The sequence below is a fragment of the Mustela nivalis genome (genome assembly GCF_964662115.1).
Source record: "Mustela nivalis genome assembly, chromosome: 19".
Lineage (NCBI taxonomy): Eukaryota > Metazoa > Chordata > Mammalia > Carnivora > Mustelidae > Mustela > Mustela nivalis.
The window spans coordinates 34956803-34967202 of NC_139038.1; the positions used below are offsets into that span (position 1 = coordinate 34956803).

The 10400-nt window shown below is 43.7% G+C and overlaps 1 protein-coding gene across 1 annotated transcript in view; it reads right to left on the minus strand.

The window, feature by feature from the left end:
* Positions 1-10400, minus strand: part of LOC309854290 (uncharacterized protein) — a 325104-nt gene that overhangs the window by 100352 nt on the left and 214352 nt on the right. The window lies entirely within an intron of this gene.

The following is a 10400-nucleotide window of genomic DNA, read 5'->3' on the forward strand; positions in this document are numbered from 1 at the left end:
CCATATTGGTCATGAAGAAAGGAGGCATGCTCCTCCTACAGAAGAGGGTGTGTAATATCCTAACTGGAGAGGGGGGCAAATAAACGTGATCAAGAAAACAATTTACCATGTGGCCTTTTCCCTCCAAGGTCACAAGAGGGCTGCTATAGTTCTAGCCATCTCATCTCAGTCCCGCAGAAAAAGATAGGACAGAAAAGAGATAAGAGGGCAAAGGTTTCCAGGAAACTCCAGAGCAGTTTCATTTCTAGCTCACTGGCCAAAACTAGATCTCAAGAACACTCATGTCTGGAAGTGGCTAAGAAAATGAAAGCTGTGGTAGCCATCCAAAGGAGTCAGTCCCATATTTATTTATTTGACAGAGAGAGGCACACAGAGGGAGGGAACAAAAGCAGGGGGAGTGGGACAGGGAGAAGCAAGGTTCCTGCTGAGCAGGGATCACAGGATCACGACCTGAGCCAAAGGCAGATGCTTAGTGACTAAGCCACCCACACGCCCCCCATGGATTGCTTCCTATGAGAAAGTATTCATCTCCTTATTGTTTAAGCCATTTTAGTTTGAGATCTGTGCTACTTACAGCTGAGAAAAGAATTCTAATAGCAAAGAGATCCATAGTTTTTATCCCAGCATACAAGATCCTAGGTGAATCAGCCCCACACTCTGCTTTTCCTATCTTCTCCTCTTCCTGTACCACACTCGTGCTGATCTCTCCCTCCATGTACATGGAGAGTTCCCTGTGCTTGGACTGCTACCCTCCACATCCATCCAACATCTTCATCACATCCTATCACTGCTTTACAATGTAGCCCACATTGCGTAATTGTGTATTTATTAGTTCGCCCCTTTAATATTTGCTTCCAGTAGACTCTAAGTTCCATGAGGACAGAGTCATATATGCCTTGCTTACCACTATATAGCATTTACTGATCACAGTACCTGGCTCAGAGTGGGGGCTCCATAAAGAATTGTTAAGTGAAAAAATGGACATGACACCCAAGAGAAGTCTTGAAGAATGAGTATATTGCTGAGTAGTTGGAAACCAAGTCACCCAGGCTGTCTTATCAAGAATCAATAAATCTGGAGTACTTAAGATCCTTTTATGGGGTCAGTGAGGTATATTTAAGCACACACTCTCCCCCCTTCCTATCACACACATAACACCCAGTAATTAAAGACTGCACCTATAGATCACCCCATCTCAAAGGAAGTAAAACCAGAATATGAAAATAATTGCCCTAGGGCACGGAAAACAACTGTGCTAGCACCATAACTCAGGTAATCTGCCAACCAATTTGCCAGTACTTTGTACTTGCCAATTTTGCCACTGTGTTAGTTTCCTAGGGCTACCATAACAAAGCACCACAGATGGGAGTGCTTAAACAAAAATTTATCTTCTCACAGACTTCTGGTGGTTGGAAGTCTGAGATCCAAGTGTCAACATCAAGGACTCCCTTTAAAGCTTCTCTCCTTGGCTGTTTTCTCCTTCATGGTTTACCTTCTGTGCCTGTCTCTATCCTCATCTCCACTTGAAAAGACACTAATCATTGAATTAGGGTCCATTCTTTTGACCCCATTTTACCTTAATTATCTCTTTAAAAAGTCTTATCTTCAAATACACTCTCTGGGGCTTTGGAATTTGGGGAGACACAGTTCCGCTCATAATCACCACCACTAGAATTTGTGATTTTCATTGCAATTTCAGATACTTTGTCTTACATATTTTCTTAAGAAGGACCTGTGTCTTTGGGAGGGCAGGAAGCTTCATTTCACCCATGAGGAGACCAAAAGATAAAAGACTCCCCTACGGTTGTACCTCTGGAGAATAATGGAGGTAGAACTAGAATCCACCAATATGAACAGCAGGTCTCAGTACTGTCCTGGGGTTCTATCATGGACATATCTTTGTGGATTTAGAAGTTTCCTCTGAAATTTTTAAATTTTTATAATTTTAAATTTTAATTTCAGAAGTCATCTCTTCAAACTTGATGCATGCACCTTCTGCATCACCTGGATGACTCCCGTAATTTGTCATCCTCCTGCATGTGGGGCATTTGTGGTTGTGCTTACAATCTCCCCAGTGCCAAGTGGTACCACCTCAACTGTCTTGGGCTGATGGGGAAGAACAGAAGTGACCTTAATACTCCAAGTTGAAGATCAAAGGACAGTCTAAAATGTCCTTTTAGAAGACATAGTGGTAGATGAGTAGGGTTCCCACATGGCAAACAATAGTCTAGGCACAACTAATTCAGAAGAATCCATACTCCAGGGCGCCTGGGTGGCTCAGTGGGTTAAGCCGCTGCCTTCGGCTCAGGTCATGATCTCAGGGTCCTGGGATCGAGTCCCGCATCAGGCTCTCTGCTCAGCAGGGGGCCTGCTTCCCTCTCTCTCTCTCTGTCTGCCTCTCCATCTACTTGTGATCTCTCTCTGTCAAATAAATAAATAAAATCTTAAAAAAAAAAAAAAAAGAATCCATACTCCAGCAGTCAGTACCCGATGTACTTTATGAGAAGTGATTTAGTTTCAGCCAAGGACCATCATCCATCACATTAAATTAATGTTGCTAATTTGGATGTTATTGGTTTTATAGGTTTGTTTGTATTTAATTTATAAATTTGTTTTAGCTTTACATCTGCTTAAGAGCAATAAGCATAAGGCATTTATAAGTAGTTTTATGTGTGTACTTCTTAAATAATATTAAGTTTAACATTAATATAAAATAATTTAAGTCAAGTGAGGAAAGAGAGGATGGTCCTTCTGCAACTACTTCTGACCCAGTTTGTTTCTCGCCCTTTCAGTGAGTTCCCAGAAAGTCCAACATATTTGGAGCTGCCAGGCACTACCTCCCCAATCCCACCTCTCAGAGAATTCGCCCTATCCAATCCCTGCTATGGGCAGAACCATCATTCACAACTCTTTGGACCAGGATTGCGAAAGTCTTCAAATATGGACCAGATTCTCTCCTCTGGGAAATTAGAATCAATATATTGAGAGATTTGAGCCAGTAAGCTATTGGAAACCAAGGTGAAAGATCCTGTAGACTCAGAACATAAGCCACCATTCAGGAGAAGTCATCAGGGCTGCATACAGATGGAAGAGTGGGCAGAGGGAGCCAGTATATAGCAAGAGAAAAATAAATGGTTGGGCAGAGAGAAGCTCGGATGGCAGTCCACACATCCAAAGAAGGGTCTGAGGCTGGTTGTGTAATCCTGCCGATTTCCCAGATCCCAGCTTCAAGCCCTGGAAACCCTCTGTGAGATGCACCTATCTCCTTCCAACAACCCTCTTTGACTTGAGCTAGCCTAAGGAGGTCTTTGTCCCTAATGACCAAGTGTACTTTCTATGGCTTTCCACTTGTTTTGTGTATCTTCACATTCATCCCTTCATTTCCATGCCTTGGTATGCACCAGTTTTCCTAGGAGATTATTGAGGACAAGAGCCAGAAAGGAGGAAGAGAGGAATCAGGATTTACCAAGCACTTACTATGAGAAATGAGAGAAGAAAATTAACGCCCTGAGTGGGCAGTTCACCTACATGATCATATATAACTCTGTTACTCTGAGACATGGGCATTATTCTACTTATTAAACCATCCAGAACCAGGATTCGGGGAGGTCAGGTAACTTATCCGAGGCCAACAAGGAAGGAATGGAGGACAGGAAGTAATGGGAGGCAAGAAGCAGTGGGAGAGAGGAAAAGAAGACTGAAAATGATGGAAGATAGCTTGATCTGATCTCACAGCTTATTCATTTCCCATCAAGTTTCATTTCCTTCATTGGAGAGGCATTTCTGTACTGGGACTCGATGCAAAACTCAGATTGCTGCCCAGACTCAATCTGACCAGCAGCAAAGATGTGGGAACACACACTCACCTAGCACGAGCTACCTTGGGAAATAGTTATCAGGGAGACAATTTGGTAGCTGAGATCCTGGACTCAAATCCTGACTCTGCCACTCATGGTTTTAGTGACACTACCTTGGACCTCAGCTTCTTCATGTACAAATTGGCAGTAATAACAGAACACCTCTTTTGGGCTGTATTGAGGGTGAAGCAAAGCAACACTTGCAGAAGTATGCAGCACTGTGCCTGAGAAGCCATTTGAGGAGCTACAGGGTGGGTTACTGACATCTCAGAAGGCTAAACGGCATGGTGCTTTTCATGAACCAACAAGTCTCTCTTCTTCACAGAACTTCTCTATGGCAGAACTTGCCACATGTCCCCCAACTATTGGATATTGATTTTTACCATGAATAACCTTAGATGAACTTCATTTATAGCTGCAAGTGCTTCAAACTGACCCAAATTGATCAGGCATAAGGATTTTCCATTAGGCAGAAATTAAGGAAATATATCTTCCAATATCTCAATTAAAATAGCCTCCATTTTGCCAAGGTAAGAGCTGTTGATTTGATTTTAGTGAACAAGTAGATCAATAAGATAGAAGGCTCCTGAGAGGATAATACACCTCTCCCACATACTTCGTGGCAGCTGGATTCCTTCCCAGACTTGATCCTGCTGTCTACAGCTGACACCAAAGTTCTGCACTGGCCACGAGGGCCCCTCAAGGGCCAGCTGTTGCAGAGAACAGTGTCCACATGGAGCTGACAGGAGACAGGCCTCCTGAGAGACAGAACTAAGTTGTCCCTTCTTTATCACCGTGGTCATCATCATTTTCATCATGTCATCATTGTCATTACCATGTGAGCCCCCCCAAGGGCAGAGATTTGGGTCTGTTTTGCCCCCTGATGTCTCCCCAGCACCTAAAACAGTTCCTGGCTGTGGTAAACTCAGGGCATGAATGGCCCCAGCTCTTTGCTCCTCCTTATTCCACACCATCCCCTTTGCCACATGACCTGTGCGCTTCTCACTGAAGAGTTAGACCTTACTGCCCCTTTCCCTTGAATCTGAGCTAGCCTTGTGACTTGTTTTGCCCAGCAGAAAAGAGCAGGAAAGATGATGCCCCATTCTGAGTCTGAACCTCAAAAGGCTTTGCACGTTTCCATATACTCTCTTACTCTCTGCAGTCACCATGTCAAGGACATACCCAGAAGGGCCTGCTTGTCCCACAATAACAATGAGAGATATGGGGGCAAAGGCAAGCTTCTTTGGCCATTCTAAATGAATCCATCAAGATCAGAGAGACAAACAGACAACTGACCCCCAGACACCCAAGTGAACCTAGGCAAACCAGCAGGAACCCCAACTGACCTAGAGATTTGTGAGCTAAACTAATGCTGCTTGTTTGAAGCCATCAAGTTTCAGGGTAGTTTGTTACCCAGTATTATTGAGAAAGGAATCGCTGACCCACTGGCACAGCCATATGAATTGACAGAATTAATTAATTAAATGCTATTAAATATATACTAAATACTGGTACCTGGTCAAATAATTTACATACATTATGGGTTCTGTCTTGATTTAAAATGTTGATATTTTGTTCATCATGAAATTTGCTTCACTTTGATTCGTTTCAAATATTGCACTAACATATTATTTATCTTAATTATGGAGCTTTTTTGGCACTCCCTTAAATTTCAAACCACTACTCACTTACACTCACTGTGTTCTCATCCCTGATTATCCCATTTACTCCCTAGGAAAATAAATCTATCCAAAAAAGTAAGGCCCATATGAAGCTGGAACTATTGGAGCAACAAAACAAATAATGCACTATTGGATTATAACTCAAAGTGTAAAATAAATATCTATGAGTCCATATGATGTAAATAAAAAATTGAATAAATAAACATGGGAGAATGGAAAAATATCCCATAAAGAAGAATTCCAAGTAATTTATGTACAGGCTCTCCCATCACTGACAGGGATCATCAATGCCCTCCCCAAGACTACGTGCAGTAAGGAAAGGGCAGAAAGGAGTAACGACAAAGGCACCTCAGCCAGGTGACCAGGGACACCATCGGCAGTTATAGTTCATGCTGATGGCTTGTACCCTTGAGAGGACATGTTGAACACAGCACTTCACCTCGGCGGTCTTCCTCCCCCAAACCTATAACTTTAGCCTAATCATGAGAAACTCATCAAACAGATCTCAACTGAGAGACATTCTATTAAGATACCTGAACAGCGCTCCTCAAAATTGTCAAGATCACTAAAGACAAGAGAAGTCTGAGAAACTGTCAGTTTAGAGGAGCCTGAGACAACATGACAACTAACTATAACCCAAGGTCCTGAATTGGGTCCTAGAACAGAAAACAGGCATTAGGCAAAACCATGGCAATCCTAAGAGACTGTGGCTGCTATCAATAACAATGCCTCGATATTGGTACAGTAACAGTAAAAAATGTGCCACAGTAAAGTAAGATATTAACAACAGGGAAGCTGGGTCCAGAGTATATGGGAAATTGCTGTACCACCTTTGCAACTTTTCTATTAATCTAAAGCTCTTCTAAAACAAATGGCTTATTAAAAAAAATAAAGAAGTAAACCAAGGCCTATAAATATTAAGTAAATTGCCCAAGGTCACAGGGATAATAAATGACAAAGCTGGGATTCTAATCCAGGGCTGTGTTTAAACCAACACCCTACAGCTCAGCTGCCCACTCTGAGACACTTTCCCACCTTACAAAAATAAGGGAGAGAGGGAGATGGGAAGGAGGGAGACAGATAAGAGAAGAGAGAAGGAGAGAGATTGATTGCCATATACTTGCCAGCTTTTCTCTATTTGATGAAATTGGCCACCCGAAATGCGTTTTGCCTCCTCTCCCCCCAAATGCATATTCAGCAGCGTTCGGCTGCACCATGGGCTTCTCATCCAGCTGTGCTCACCCTCACGCAAACTCCCATGAAATCAATAGCACACATCCATCATTTTATCTCTACCACTTAGTGGAAGCAAAAACCTCTTTACCAAAGTACCCTCCACCGGACAAGACATATCACCCCATCGCTGCTGTACACATCCATCTTGCATACAATTGTTTAAGTGGTTTGGGGTCCTCTGAAATCAGAGATTTATTCCCGCTTCCCTCACGTTTTATTAGGGGAGGTTTATCATCAATATGAAACTTTAATTCCTCCAAAGCTGTGGATTAATAGACTCATAAACTTTAATACCTAGTGCTTTATACACTTCATTCAGGATCTACTCCACACAGTTGGGGGAGTGACAACTCAGTTCAATTTTCTGGTCTCTCCTATCCTGCAATTCTGAGACCTTTGGGGATATAATCAGATTCACCTTGATAAAGCACTGCATTGTGCTTAGGGCACTGAACACCATAATCAGACCAACAGGTTTAAATCCTGACTGCAGGGCGCATAGATGGCTCTGTCAGCTAAGCATCTGCCTTCACCTCAGGCCCTGATCACAGGTCCTGGGATGGAGCTCCCTTGCTCAGCCAGGAGCTGCTTCTCACTCTGCCCCTCCCCCTGTTTGTGCTCTCTCACACTCTCACTTTCTCTCAAATTTTAAAAATTAAGAAAATAATAAATCCTGACTGCATCCTTACTAGCTGTGCAACTCTAAGCTAGTTGCTTTACCTCTCTGAGCCTCAGGGTCTTCATCTATGAAATGGGGATAAAACTGGGATCTGTCTCACAAGATTAATTGTTCATGGTGTGTGTGTGTGTGTGTGTGTGTGTGCGCGCGCGCATGTGTGTGAGAGAGAGAAAATGAAAATGAATACCTTTTTATATGGCAAAGAAAATAAAAGAACCCACTTAGGATCTCAGCAGAAAACACAGAGTGAAAAGACCAGAAGCTTCACGCTTCACTCTGCACACATCCTCAGACCAGAGCTCCAAAGCCAAGATGGTGCATTTCTGTTCAGCCCATGCCATTGTTTAAAATGCAGCCACTGCTGCTTCTGGTGACAAGAATTGCCTGTTTTTTCAAAGAAAGCTTCAGGGGCCAGGGCTTAGGCTGAGCTCTTTGTAACTTTCTAATTCCTTTGAAGTCAATTTGCAAAAACAAAATGCACTGGTTGTTGTTTTTGTTTTTGTTTTTGTAGCTGACTGTGTCATGCTGTGGCTCACTTTCCTTCCAAAAGCCCTTCATGACAATGACTTAAGTAAAACAGCAAAAGAAAAATAATAGCTATATTGACTATACAACATACAGTGACTCACATAGTAATAACAATAATTAACCTTTATACTAGTGGTTCTTGGTCAGGGAACATGTGGCAATGTTTGGAAACATTTTTGTGTGTCATGACTGGGGGGGCTGTTACTGGCATCTAGAAGGTAAGGCCAGGGATGCTGCTGAACATCCTACAATGCACAGGATGCACCCCCTCAACAATAAGGAATTGCCCCAAGGTGACAAGAGTGCTGAGTTAGATACATACTTGTTTATATGAGTCACTTATTAAGTGCCAGGCAGGGTATGAGGAGCTTTGCATGTTGTAGCTCACTGTTCACGGTATCAGTCAGGGTTCTCCAGATAAACCAAACCAATGAGAGAAGTACATGTATATCTATGGTGAGGCAGATTTATTATAAGGAATTAGCTCATGAAGTTATGGAAGCTGGTAGGTCCAAAAACCTGCAGGGTGGCCCAGTGGTACAAGAGACCAGGGAGAACTGATTTGAATCCCATCAGGTAGAAAAAGCCAGTGTGGCAGATGAAATCTGAAGGCTGCCAGATGACAAGTTCCTTCTCACTCAGGGGAGGCTGGTTCTTTGTTCTATTCAGGCCTTCAACTGGTTGGATAAGGCCCACCCACATATGGAGGGCAATCTCTTTTCCTCAAGCCCATTAATTTAAATGTCAATCTCATGCAGAAATATCCTCAAAGAAATTCCTTGAGTAATGTTTGGCCAACTATATGGGCACCCCATGGTCCGGCCAAGTAGACACATATATTCAACCAACCCCCACCCCAATATCAGGAGGGCACTACTAATAGAGGCCTTGATAAATTCAATTGCAAATCCCAATTCTTCACCTTCCCCTACATCCTCACCCTTGCTCTGGGCTTAAACAAGCCATTTGCTTTGGTCAATGCCACCCAGTCAGGAGTGACCATGTGCTGATTCCAAGTCTCAGCTTTGAGAGACTCCACATGGTTTCACTTGCCTCTTACACCCCTGCCAGCTCCTTAAGAACAACAGGTCCTGCCTATACCACTGATCCCAGAAGACTGAGGAACAGGAGAAGCAGGTCCACCCTGGCTGACTCACAGACCAATAGTAAGAAGCCAAGTCACCTCAGCCAAGATCAGCCAAGCCTCTACGTAACCCATAGCTGCAAGAGCAATAGTGAGTGATTATCATTCCAAGCTACTGAGTTCTGGGGTGGTATGTTCTGCTATAATAGTAGAATGACAGACCCCATTTTAGCAATGAGGAAACTGAGGCATGGAGAGATTCGATAAGCTGCCCAGGTCACACGGCAAGTAGGTCCGTCCTCCATCCATTCTGTGCCAGGCTATGTGCTAGGTGCTATCATTCCTTTGACTGTCACCCATCTTTCCAGTAGTCCCAACAAGTAGGTATTTTAGGCCCATTCTACAAGGAAAGCAGTAGAACATCTGAAGTTTTAACAGCACACCCGGGGAAGGCTGGAGCTGAGCTTTGAACATCAGTGTACTTGTGTCCTGACACCATGTGGCCACCCACTTGTAGCAAAGGAATTAAATGACAACCTTCTGCTTCAAGGGACATGACCAGACTATACAGACTACAGAGGCTACTAGATACCATCTGGGTACTTCTCATCCCCTCACTTATATATCTGCTCCTGATCCCTCTTCATTTTACTTCTGAAATCATCTCTTGGGCCCATCTACTCCTCTGTTTATGTATCACTGGGCCCTGAACTTCCAAACCAGCCCCCTCTTGACACACTGCCCTCTTGGCATCCCTCTTGCCTTCCAACTCCCTGTTCACATGACAGCCACAGTGATCACTAGAAATGCACTTTTTTTTTAAAAAAAACATTATTACTTATTTGAGAGAGAGAGCATGAGCAGGGAGGAGAGGCAGAGGGAGAGGAAGAGGCAGTCTCCCCACTGAGCAGGGAGCCTGATGTGGGGGCTCGATTCCAGGACCCTGGAATGACCTGAGCCGAAGGGAGGTGCTTAACTGACTGAGCCACACAGGCACCCCTGGAGATGCATTCTAATGATGTCTCTCTTCTGGAGAGTGGGGAGAACATCCGAGGCCACCCTCCCCCAACTGCTCTTTGAATAAAGGCCAAAGTTTAACAAGGTCTGTGCCATCTGGGCCATGACTACTGCCTCTCATTCTACTCTCCTTCTTTACTCTCTCTTCTCACTTAACAGATATCCTTCAGTAGCAACCATGAGCCAGACACAGTGCTTGGTACTGAAGGCAATAATCATGAGCAAAAAAACACCCTAGGTTTTTCCCCTAAAACCCACGATGTATGGGAGATACAACAGAGAGAGCCCTGCTAGCCTTCTCATTGCCCCCAGAAGTT